The sequence below is a fragment of the Tachypleus tridentatus genome, chromosome 1 (genome assembly GCF_004210375.1).
Source record: "Tachypleus tridentatus isolate NWPU-2018 chromosome 1, ASM421037v1, whole genome shotgun sequence".
Lineage (NCBI taxonomy): Eukaryota > Metazoa > Arthropoda > Merostomata > Xiphosura > Limulidae > Tachypleus > Tachypleus tridentatus.
In genome coordinates, this window is record NC_134825.1 from 81,929,600 (window position 1) to 81,943,518 (window position 13,919).

At 32.9% G+C, this 13,919-nt stretch overlaps 2 long non-coding RNA genes across 2 annotated transcripts in view; one reads left to right on the plus strand and one right to left on the minus strand.

Annotated features, from left to right (window-relative positions):
• The window catches only part of LOC143253573 (uncharacterized), a 67,623-nt gene that overhangs the window by 24,916 nt on the left and 28,788 nt on the right, over window positions 1-13,919 (plus strand). The window lies entirely within an intron of this gene.
• LOC143253568 (uncharacterized) overlaps window positions 10,419-13,919 on the minus strand; it is a 46,323-nt gene continuing 42,822 nt past the window's right edge. The window contains exon 3 of the long non-coding RNA XR_013029701.1: window positions 10,419-11,127. This is a non-coding gene — a long non-coding RNA (uncharacterized LOC143253568). The remainder of the gene's footprint in view (window positions 11,128-13,919) is intronic.

The window sequence follows — 13,919 nt, forward strand, 5'->3', positions numbered from 1 at the left end:
CAAAACCGCCACCCTCGGATTAATGAAGAGAGCAAGCAGTCAAGCTGTAACTTGGAAACATAAAATAAGCATTCTCGAGTGTTTCAAGAATCTAATTTTTGTTACAGAAATTACTAAAATATTTTCCCCTAGTGACACGACTGTACGTCTGCGGATTTTCAACGCTAGTAACTTGGTTTTGATACCCGTGATGGGCACAGCACAAATAACTCATTGTGTAGCTTTGTTCTTAACTTTAAACAGACTAAAATATTTCAAGTATCAAGACCTGCCAAGTAAACTACATTATATTTTTCTACATATTTCGCTTTTTGTTTTAATTTCACACTTCATCGTTGAATGTATTTTTATTTTTGTCAAAACTAGAATCAAACTTACAAATGATTACGTCAAATTACACTTTTCAGTAGTTATATTTATAATTACTACAATAGGAAATGATACGAAAGCAATAAAATATTCCTTGATTGCTTTTAACTTTCTGGATTACAAGTAAGTGTTCAGTGGAAACTTTTTTAGTTACAGACTGGTCACAGTCAAACTTTCAATTTAAAATTTTTATTATCATAGTCACGTGCTCAGTTCAAGCTTTCCTGGTCATAGTTAAGCATTCAGTTTGATACTTCCTAGTCATATTCAAACGTTTTATCTAAACTATTCTTGTCAGCTTTATTTATTAGATGTAAATTTCATAGCCATAGTTTTGTCTGTTAATTCTTAAGCAAAACATTACACAGTGATCTATATGTGACCTTCTCACCGATTTTATCTAAATCCAATTTTTAACGTGAAAGGCCCTTAGACCTTCCTTGAGCCATTGGGCGGTTAGTCATAAATACATTTTAAAACTTATTGGTCATAATTAAGCATCTATCCTTAGTTTTCGTAATTGTAATTTAGCAGTTTAGTTTAATTACTTTCCTGATTATAGTAAAATACGCAATTTGTTATTCTTAGCTTCGTTTTAATTTGTATTGTTTGTTCAGTGCAATATTTTCGGTATAGAGGTCGATGTGATCGCAAGTTGTACACAAGACGTAAACCTGTCGGTTTAATTTAATGAAGCCTTAAAAGACATTAGTTAGCTGGTGCATTAAAGCTGTGTCGATTGGGGAAGGGCATTATTTCCCCTCCTGTTCCCTATCCAGCTGTGAAATTTCGGAAGTTTTCTATTTCAGTTTTAATAAAGATAATTTTTAAAAAAATATTTGAATCGTTAGTACAGTCGAAACTAACCAGCTTTTGTGTTTTTAGTTTAGTTTCAGGTAGTTTATAATATATTTTTGAAGCCAGGTGTCCATATGGTAGAAGGTAAACACGTCACACGATGCACATAAAGAGAAGGTGACTGCTAAAGTATAAACTGACACACCCTGCCGCCCTCTGGCGATCAGACAAATGAAACAGAATACAGAGCTGCAGTGAATTTACATGCATGTAATAATTTTAAATGTCTAAAGATATATATAATGCATAATTCACCTATAATAATAATCTAGGTTATTAACTATTAAACTTCAAGCTTAAAAATGTCCAACTTTTTTGAAAAGTCTGTTGTGAATGTATGTTTATGCTCAATGTCAGAATAAAACTGTGTTTGGAAATAACTTACAAATAGACACATGTGCATGCTGGTAGAACGATGGAAATGACCTATAAATAGATATGTGTATGCTGGTTGTAAAATGGAAATGACCTGCAAATTGAATGTATTATCCATTAAAAGGTTTTCAAAAACACAGATTTTTTCTTAAACATCTGAAAGGACCACTTTTAGATACTTTTAGAGATAAACCAGATGGAAGTATTGAGTTAATTTAATGTAATACAGCAACAACAAGAAAGTTAACCCTGATAAACAAACATTTTTATCGTACGTTCTTGCTGTTTTCAAAGGGTTTTAGGTTTTTGTTTTTCAGACATTAACTACTAAACTTCTAAATTATAAAATAAAAACCTGCAGAAATGAATACTCATTAAACGTCTGAGAGCTGTTGTTTTATATAAAACATGTATCAAGTGAGCTTTTGTCACTTTTTATTTCTATAAATCGGGTGTTATTTAATCTGAATAGGTCCCACAATTTTTTTATTATTTTTACATTTTTATTCTTTCTTTTTAGTACATATATATATTTCATTACAGTTTTATCATTTTTTCGTCTTTGGAAGTCAAGCATTTTGAGAAATGGTGAGTTTTGAGTACAACTGTTTCTTTGAGTTTTAATAACGTTTAAGTTTTTGATTGGTCAACCTTATATTTTGTTGTTTGTGACCTTTAGAGTGATTACGTTATTTTTGTTTATCCGTTTATTTCGATGGGGTCTAACTGTTATTTGTGCTTGTTTTATGCTGAATTAAAATCCACGAGAAATTAATTGTGGAAATGACCTTCAAATAGACATTTGTATGCTGGTTGAATGATGGAAATGACCTACAAATAAACATGCGTATGCTTATCATATATGGTTATCATGATGTGCTAAAAACACGTAGGTCCAAGAAGTCTTGATAAAACTGAAACAGAAACCCTTATAACCCGAGCACTTTCTATATGGTTATCATATAACCAACATGTTGTAACGATAATCGAGTCTTAGGAGCTACACCAGTGTATTAAAAAGATAGTAGAATCTTATGGGTTAGGGTGTTAAATAAAGAGTAGAATATAAGGACTTATACCAGTTTGTTACAGAGAATGAAACCGTAAGAGCTACACAAGTATATTAAAGAAATAGTAGAATCTTAGAGATTACATCAGGGTGTTGAAAAGACAGTAGAATATTAACGGATATAACATTGTGTTAAAAAGACACTGAAATATTAAGGATTACACCAGTGTGTTAAAGAGGCAGCGAATCCTTAGTGACTACATTTGTGTGTTAAAGAGACAATGGAACTTTAGTGGCTACACCACCGTGTTAAAGAGATAGTGGATTCTTAATGGCTGCACCAGTGTGTTAAAGAGAGAGTGGAACTTTATGATTTACACTAGTGTGTTACATTTCAACATTTGTGATATTCTATTGGTCTACTGGTCTCTAACAATAGTTTAAATGCGTAGAAAAGAAGAAAAGGAAACATATAAGCTACATCAGTGTGTTAAAGAGACAAGGAGTCTTAGAGACTAGAGTAGGGCGTTTAAGAAACAGTAGAATACTATGAAACTACACCAGAGATGAAGCGCCTTAGAGACTACAACAATGTGTTAAATAAACACTAGGGTACTTGGAAATAACACAAGAGGTGGAGAGCCTTAGAGACTGCAAAAGTATGTTAAAGAGACTAGAATTTTAAAGGCTACAACAGTGTATTATAGAGATAATGACGACTCAAAGGAAAACTGTGTTTTGAAGAAAAATGGAGTCTCAAGGACAACTCCAATGTGTTACAGAAACAGTGAATCTTCGAAAATTAGGCCAATAGCTTACAGAGACAGTGGAATACTGAACAAGCACTGCTTGGCCATATGGTACAGTAGGTATGAAGCTTGGAGTACCATTGATTTGCTCGGTGCAATGATTATGAAGTTTGGAGACTGTTGATCAATACGTTACAGTAGCTACAAAGCTTTGAATGTTACTGACTAGTATAGTATATTAACTATGAAGCTTTGCATACTACTGTATAGTACGGTACATTGACTATGAAGTTTGCTGTACTATTTATTGTTTAATATGGGACATTGACTGCGAAGCCTGTGACACTACTGACAAGTATTGTCTTGTGAATACGAAGCTGACAATGATTACGAATCTTGGAGTGTCACTGACTAGTGCAATAATTATGAAGCTTGGAGTACTACTGGTTTGTATAATGATTACGAAGCTTTGAGTACTACTGACTAGTGCAATAATGACGAAGCTTAGAGTACTACTGATCAGTACAACAACTTTAAAGCCTAGGAAACTGAGCAATATATTATAAATGCCATAAAAATTCGACATGTTGGTTTTAATAGAAAAAAATACCAACTTAGATTTATACACATTGAGATATATATATATCAACATGTATATAAAAATCCTTTAAAGTATTTTATTATTCTAATAATTAATGTTTGAGATGTAACTTGTGTTACTAAATTAGTTTTGTTTACACAGAAGTCTTGATGACTTTTACAGCTTACTTACTTATTCCATAATCTATTTCGCTAAAATGGTATAGTACACGACACCCTCTTGACCAAGCTATCTAGGTAGATTATCCGTATACCATATATCTTTCACAACTTTGTCCACTGCATAATTCCTTTTGTTTTGCTTTGTCTACAACTTTATATTTTTTACACAACCTGTGGATTTTATTTAATTCTTAATTATCTTACCACGCTAAAATCAGGGGTTCGATTCCCCTCGGTGGGCTGAGCAGATAGCCCGATGTGGCTTTGCTATAAGAAAATCACACGATCACACAATCTTAACTATCTTTATCACTGATTTATCTAATTATAAAGATTCATTTTCCTAACGTTATAAAAATGAAAAGGTAAACAGTTATAAACTTAATATAGAAAAGCAAGTAGAATATTAAAATTTTCAAAGGCGTTTTCGTGCAATAAAACACCGTAATACATGTCATTGTCGATAATTTTAGTCCGGAAGAATTACAATGAGCTGGTAAATGGAAAATGGTTGTTTTATAAAACTCCTTGAATGTTAACTTTTCACCAAATATTCAAATGTGTTTTTTTTTTTTATGGTAATAGCGGCTATGAAATATTTGGGACTTCTGACTGATGTGTTACACGACTAGACAACTGTGGGACTATTCACTGCTGTGTTACAGCAGCTATGAAGTTTGTAGGACCAACATTTTTCAGTGATAATAAACCTGGGGGGGGGTGCTACTATATGTTACCATATCTACACCATTTATTTTTAAAATAAATTTATACTTTGAATATCTCTAGTTTATTAGCAAATAGTTAGATAGTCGTGATGATGGGGTTATTTGAGTTGTTAATTTTTTGTATTCGTTTTTGAAAACGTTGCATTTTTTGACCCATACAACTAAATTTTTATTAAACAAAGTTTATGTAGTAATTAAAAAAAACCCTCTGTAATTGTGTTTCTTTGTTTGATTTAATTCCATATTCGAAAAAGTTGGGGTTCTTGTAAATTATATCAAATATTTTGGTAAACTAACATCTCGATGTCTTTTATTTTTGTTCTTTCTGAAAGTTATTTTCTGTGTTATTATTTCTAATTAGAACGTTTTTAAGTACTACATACACACAAGCCTACATGTATACATGTATATGTACGAGGAACAGGAAGTTAAATAAGCGAACTTCGTAAGCTCTCATTTCATTAATTTATTTAAGATCTTTCGAAGAGCTTTAACGGTACCGGTTTCGTGTGTATGTGTGTGGGGGATTAATTCAACTCTTGCACCCAATAAACGTTAAACCCGTAGCACTAAGTCGGTTCTCAAAGTTAAAAAGTATTTAGTATACATATATAAACACTTGTTGGTGTAGAAATGTAATTATAAAATAATTACCCAATCACTATAAACTACGTTGTTTTATTATTGAAAGACAAAAACATTACTAAATATACAGTTACTTCAGTTTTTTAAAATGTTTAGTTATGCAGATCAAAAAAACTTGTCATGATATTTAACAAATCTAATTCACCATCCTCCGAGAGACTATAACATTTAGAGTTCGATCCTTGCAATGAGCAAAGCGCTGATAGCCCACTGTGGAGTCTTGCGCTTAAAGAAATAAATAGCTCTAAGTTTTAGTTCCTTATTCTTTCTAGTTTCTATATTTATGACATAAAGTTACGACAATTAGTTATTGAATTATTTGTCTGTGTGTGTGTGTGTAGTGAACGGTATAATAGTTTAAACTACATGCAATTTTCAAATGTAGATTTCGTTTGATTAGCTAACACTTTAGAAATTTAGAAAGCTAATACACGGAATTTATATAAATTGAGGAACCATTTATGCCATATGTGTTAAAAACTCTACAATTGTTTTATACGTTGTTAAAAACAAGTTGTCAATGTTAAGTATTAGAGACAAAATTCAGATGAAATTTCTTTTGCCGTAAAGCATGCGCACATAATTATATCTACTCTCCCATTTTCGTGTATCATGTATATACATACATTTAGGAGGAAGGGAGAAATGAATTTTAATTTTACACATAAATTGGAAGCGCACTCTATCGGTCGATTCACAACTTGTCACTGAGTTATACCGGTTTTGGGAACAAATTCCACTCCTCATTAATAACAAAGGACAAGAACGAATCGAAAAAAACAAACAGTACTAGACTTCTTATGGTGATGAAAGTTGTACGTCTGGTGTTCTAAGTTACTATATGGATGTTGTTGCCTAATACTTGTATTATACGTCTAATGAAAGTATGAAAAAAGTAATATGCAAATGCAAACTTAACCCGGATTCTTTCTCCATAAGAAGTTTGTCTGTTGTTTAAAAATAGCGCCAAAGAAAATCAAAAGCTTGATCGGTGGTCTGGTGCTTCAGAATTCAGTAAAGAATCTCTGTCTATCTAATGCTTTCAGACGTTTGAATAATGCCTCTGTTCCTTGTAGGTAGCAAGCTCCACAATAGAATACGAGTCGAAATCCAGAGAAAATGTATATATATATCTATATATGTTCATACAGATTATTTGAATATTACTCTTTGTACGTTACTGTTAGCAAACAACTTATCATTTTTAACAAATGACACAGGAGGTAGAAATGTTTGTCAGATGCAGCAGAGAAACAATCACTACGACCCTTACAGAGTGAATAGCCATCGTTTGCTTTCAGGTTTTCAAATACAGAAGTTTCATCTAAAATTAGTGACCACGTTCGTCGGCAGGCTATTGTCGACAACACTTATCTTTTGTGTGTGTGTGTCAGCTTTTGGCACATGGTAATACACATATTGTGTAAAGATAATGTATCTACACTGTGTGATGACGAAATTGAATTATTTATATTATAGATATAAACCAAAAACCTCGGAAGCTGTGTTAGATCTAAAAGCATATTAAATAGATTTCTCATTTGAAAACTACTCACTCACAAACTGCCAATTTAAATACAAAACAGTTCCCCGCTAAAATCAGCGGTTCCATTTCTCTCGGTGGGCACAGCAGATAGCCTGATGTGTTTATACTATAAAAAATACATACGCATGCATACTTAAATAGAAAACTTCGTTTTGTGATAATAAGACTGAAAACATCAATACAACATGGCCAGGCATAGAAAAGTGGTTAAGGCACTCGACTCGTAATTTGAGGGTCGCGGGTTCGAATCCCCGTTACACCAAACATGCTCGCACTTTCAGTCGTGGGAGCGTTATGATGTGATGGTCAATCCCACTTTTCCTTAGTAAAAGAGTAGCCCAAGAGTTTACAGTGGGTGGTGATGACTAGCTGCCATCCCTCTAGTCTTACACTGCAAAACTATGGACGGCTAGCACAGAAAGTCCTCCTCTAACTTTTCGCGAAATTCAAAATAAACAATGAATGCAACAATTAATTTTCCATTCTCTTCTGTTGTGAAAGTTTCAAACATACTGGATTAATAAGTAAGAAAAGCTTTACTTGTTGTATGTTGTCCATTGTATGTCAGAGAAAAGATATTTCTTCTATTCCATTGAAAAAAAAAAAGAACGCTGAGGACTAGCTATTCATATCGTATATAGCTGTGAGATATTCGTGTTCCTTATTGTAATTTTTTTCGCTTTTCCATAAAAAAGTATCAAAATATTTGTGTTCAAAACTGACTTTTAACTACTGTTTTTTAATCGCGTACATCATGTATATATAAAAGTAGGCTTAATTTGGTTTAAAAAATCGGTTGGTCACCCTTCTTCTTGACTTACAGTAAATCGTACACGCCTATTAAACTGGTATTTCTTGTCATTTTTACTTAAGAAAATGGATCAGAGTTTATCACTGTCCACCATCGCAGTATTTTTCTTTAAAACTCGTACTTTAAAACAAGTATGTAACGCAACAGTGCTTTGTAATAACTATTTTGATTTATTTCATTCGGACCTGTACAAATAATCTAGATTATAAACATTTATCTAGTTTTTATATTCTCATGGCTATGATGATTAATATTTAAATGTATTATCCTTGATTTATAACTAAAAAATTACTCATATCAGGGTTCACGCATACATGTTGCTGAATTTGGTTTTATTATTTGTCTGGACAACAATTAACAGTGACAACGTTTATCAGTTGTTGATTACATTTTATAGCGATAATGATTACCATAATTTAATATACTGAATATGTAAAAGTGTGGGGAACATATGGTACGGCAAGAGAAAGATTCGACCCACGGATGCACAGAAGTTTGACTAGTTCTACATTCTTACAGTAGGCTGAGCCATAATTACAGCATACATATATGGAGGTGCACTTTTCAGTATTTGATACTTAAGTCCTTTGCTGTTTATAGTAGAGGTCACCTGTTAATATACTGTTGTAAAGTTTATTGATGAAAGTGTATGAAATGCTTATTCAAATACCTTGTAGCATGCTGTACTAGTTCATAAGATGCTGTATTAGATCTTGGCCTCCTATATATCCGTTAAGGTCCTACTTTTCCTCACTGATGTTCAGATCTGAGCTCTTGCCAAGTCCTAACTGCCCATTTAAGGTCTTTGTAGGTTTTTACCACATTAGTCACGTGCTTAAGGTTGTTATCTTTATGTAAAACAAACCCTTCACCAATAAGTACGTTCTAATGAATTGGTATAGTGTTTTAAGATATGTCTCTACTTTTCTTTTGTCACTATGCCATCAGTTTTTGCCAAGTATCAACACTATTGAGAAAAATACTACTTGAAAGCTCCACCCCTCCCCACCACCACCCATGTTTTATTTGTAATAGTTATACTGTCCTCATTTCCTTATTTCAATATTCCTCCGTTCATTGTTGATAAACAGTCTAAACTTGCAATTATTGGTAAAGAAGAATCTTTGCCATGCCCATTCATATTGCTTTTTCTTCTCCATTACCCATTTCAGCCTTTTGTTTTGGCCTTCTCTCTACAGTAAAGGTTTCCATTCCGTTGAAGCTGTACTGAGATAAGTTGTTTCTGTCTTCTAGAGAGGACATCCTGAGATGCTTAGCACCACTTGTGGAAACGTTTTAGCTTTTTTCTTTGACCAGGTTCGTTATTAGAAGAGCAAATTTTGCGAACCAGCAAAACATCTTGTATACACCACCCGCTGGTCTACATATTTTGGATCCATTCTGTCATATGGACTAATTCTTCATTGAAAACAATATCTAGCACACACTTGCTATCAGTATTTTTTTCCTGAAGGCTGTCTTCTTTGACACATGCACTGATGAACTTGAGGGACACTCTCTGATTTATAGTTGTTTTGCTGCATTGTATTAATAGTCTTGGGATGACCGAAACGTGAAAAGCATGGTTTATACTGATATTTGTGTAGTTTCTATATTTGTTTCTACTACATGATTTTCCATTGTCTGCAAACTATACTTCTATATTTATTAACTCATGTACTGCCTAATTTCGAATATATATAACAACTATATGTACAGAAGCTTTTATTTTAAACATTATAAGTACTGAATTTAAACAATGGAATTTTGTCTTATGACTCTCACAGACTTGTGTTTTTAGTGTTTCCACAGCTTATAGTTAACCTTCTGCAATATTTCAAGGTTCATTAATCCCTCTACGAAATTTTGACACAAAGTATTTCAGTCCGTAAAATATTTCTACATTGATAATCTGAAATATTTCAATAGACTATAAGTTATTTTGTGTAACGTTTGATAATTACTAGCCATTCTCTATAAATGTACTCATTTTTGGTGACACTTTGACTCCCAAAAGCCTATTAATTACAATATTTAGATATTCTGCATTCATTCTCAGCAATGTTTTGACACTATTAGCTCACTCAGTTATTAGCTTATCCTGTATAATATAGTAGTGCTCATTGTTCCATTGACTGTAACACTTAACTACCGTTAATCAGTAGCGAATCCTCTAAAACACTGTGTTAATTAGTATTTCATTTTTTGCAACATTTCGAACTCAGCAGAAAAACTGAGTCCTTACAAAAACTTTAACATGTAACAGTTTACTTTCTGAAACTATCAAGAGTCTTTAAAATGGCTTTTAAAACACTACAACATTTAAGGACTCAGTCTTTGCAATAGAAAAACGTGGTAGTTTAAATTTGCACATTTAGTTTAATAGTTTATCAGTCTCCTGCAACACTTTGACTGTCAGTAGCTTCACGAGTAAAACATACCTAGACGCCAAGCAGCTCATACAGTGCAACAATTTCAACATCAAGTAACTCGTTCAATTTTACACCTTTGATACCAAGTAACTCCTCTTGTGCAACACAATGATTATCAGTAAATGGTAAAATTCAATATACTATTTCTTTATTTTCAACCTATATGCTAATTTTTTGGAGTGTGCAAGCTTTTAAATAATTCCCGAAAACAATATTAGTTAATTGCATGGAAAAACTATTTTTTTAAAGAAGCTTTATGTTTTGCATTTTTCCATGGAATGAGGAAAAAAGAACTAATTATGTAATGAACCTGATGAATTAAACAGTGAATTAATTTCGCTTTCAATAAAAGAGATAGAGTATTATCAAAATAAAAATATTGTCCTGTAAACGTTAGCGACTTCAAAGAGCTCCTCCTGTGTGGCATCTTCAACTCCTGGTAACTCGTCTTGAGTAGCAAATTTAATACTTAGCAGGTCAGATTTGGTAATACTTCACTGCTCAGTTTAAATTTTAAAATGCTATACATTCAAAAGTTTAAATGTTATAACTACAATACTTCAATACTTTAATGGCTTATCTTTATAGCGCTTGTAACAGTTAGCTGTTCACCTTTTCGATCACTTTAACAATATGTAACTCACAATTCAATGTTAGATAGTTTGTAAATCTTAAAAATTTGGTAATGTTTTCCTATTAAAAAATAAAACTAACATTCTTTATGAGTTTTTTGCAGTCTTCACTGCTGTCTTCCTGTGTCCTCATACCACTGTCAAGAAGACTATGTTTTATTATTTAGAGAGAGTAACTCTCCTAGATAAATGGTTCTTTGGGAAGAAATACCTGAAAAAACAAAAGTGGTACAGTTAGCATATTTCACAAATGCCTTAAGATTCTGAACTTATTCTAACTTAAAATAATATAACGTAGAAATGCTTTAGTAAAGATATTACAAGTACTTCATAATACATCTAACATTAGTTATTTTTTTTCATTTTCATTCTAAGTTTATCTGTTTATTTTAGCACAAAGCTACACAATAGATCATCTACATTCTGTCTGCTGCAGGGAATCGAACTTCAGACTGTAGCGTTTTAAGTTTGTAAACTTGCCGCTGACCTACAGGAAACTTTTAAGCTTAAAATTTGGCTAATCTAAATATGTGATACTACGATGTATAATTTTTATTATTTTACCTTTACAATTTATACATTATGTTAGATGACAGGACATATTAAGTGGCGATAAGTGGAAAAAGTAAAGCTAAGATCATTGAGTAAAGAATGACAAAAGTGTTCTGAGTTTTCCAGTCTTCCAGTATTTATAAACTTTCTCTTTACTGGCAAAGTATTCATAATTATGTTTTTATCAACTTAATTAATCGATTGCTAACTTCCACTTAATCATTTTCATTTATAGAGGGTAATATCAAACGTTCTCTTCTCGTGAAAAATTGTTCTGATTATCAAAAGCTAGAGTACATGAGTAATATTATAGGCCTTACTCTTCCAGTTTTATTGTGATAATATTATAGGCCTTACTCTTCCAGTTTTATTGTGATAATATTTCATATGAAACTCTTTATTAGTATTAGTACTTTGCTATATTATCTTCATTTTTTTTTTCGAGGATGGGTGGAAAAGATTTTGTCTTAAGAATGACAAGTTCAATTATTTAAGGATATAGCGAAAGTTCTGCTTAGTTATTGTTTAGCTTAGTGCAGTACTCATGTAATTTTCATAAATAACTAGCGCTTCAAAGTTGAGTACAAGGTAACTACGGCACGAATTAAACCAAGTTAATAAACGTTGTTACTATTCGTGTAAACGTGAAGCACACACGTAGAAGAATGCGCTTTCACATCACACCATGCATTGCATCTAGTAAACACCTCTTTATAATGACTGAGCAATTGTTGATCTTATGTAATTGCAATATTGCTATGTTAGTATTATTGTTTTATTATTATTGTTGTTGTTTTACTTGAACAAGAAGAGCAGTAATTTTGTGTATTATATACTATATCAAAGGACATTGACCGTTGCCATGAGAAACACAACAATTTGTAAACACTACGTCTCCGAATTGGCCTTTAACAGTTTTGTAAGCGTCTGAGAAAACGTTCAGTGGAATTCAGTGTTAGTTTGTAGCTTGCTACGTCGTCACGGGTGGTCTATCGTGCTCCACAGCTATTTCGCGCCAAAATTGATAAACTGGTGCAGACAAAACAGCCATATGCCAAAGCCATATCTCTTGATAGCAAAAATATTCAAACTTTTGGTTTAGTACCATCCTTAAATGTAAGTTATAACTACGCCAGAGTTTTTCTTCGAATCGAATGTTTCTTTATACTTCGTATTTGCAAAATAAGTAACAGCCACTGTTAAAATAGCATTAGAGACATCACTCACTTAAAAATGCAAAATAGGTAAACTTGTCACAAAACCATATTCAAATAATTTACGTATTAAAAGGGAAATTAGAAATATAATGATTCCAGTAAAACAATCTATCGTATGACTCATTTCTGTTTTCTGTATCAAATTTTGAAACAACAGAGGAAAATCTATAATATATATATAGAGTGAACCATCAAATCATAGCTCGAGTTTCTCTCTCTTTGTTTGTTTGTTTTGAATTTCGCACAAAGCTACACGAGGGTTATCTGCCTTAGCCGTCCCTAATTTATCAGTGTAAGACTGAAGGAAAGGCAGTTGGTCATCACCACCCACCACCAACTCGTAAGCTACTGTTTTATAAAATATAAGTGGGAGTGACTGTTACATTATAACGCCCTTAGGGCTGAAAGAGCAAGTATGTTTGGTGTAACGGGGATTCGAAGACACTACCACTCGGATTACGAGTCGAGCGCCTTAACCATGTGGCCATAGCTTTCCCTATGATTAGACGTGCAAAGTGAGCATTCTGAAGAAGGTAAAATGGTCACTAGCTTCTTGTAATTTTAATGATTGCTAATTAAAAAAAAAAAAGGCCCGGCATGGCCAGGTGGGTTAAGGTGTGCGACTCTTAATCTGAGGGTCCCGGGTTCGCATCCCTGTCGCGTCAAACATGCTCGCCCTTTCAGCTGTGGGGATGTTATAATGTTACGGTCAATCCCACTATTCACTAGCTGCCTTCCCTCTAGTCTTACACTGCTAAATTAGAGACGGCTAGCACAGATAGCCTTCGAGTAGCTTTGTGCGAAATTCAAAAACAAACAAACAAAATAAAAAATGTCGAACTATTCTAAAAGCCTAGTTAGGTAAAAGCAAGTTATATACTGAGAGCATAATAAAATATATGTTATTTAAAAAATGGAAGTGTTAGCATACACAGAAATGATAGAATTTGATACGAAAAAAAAGAGATTTTACAAAAGGAGTTGTCGAAGACCTAATTATTTCACTGACATTATTTGTTGTCTGACGTTGCACTTTGAAAATATTTCTGTCCAAGAGGAGTACACTTGTTTTGTTGTTATTGCTGTAGAATTTCTTACAAAGCTACAATCCGTCCTTAATATTAATGTGATGCATTGGAGAGAATGCAGTTATAAACACTACCCATCGACAACACTTGGACAAATATTTACCAGTGCGTAGTGAGATTTACCGCCATATCATAACAGCCCCATG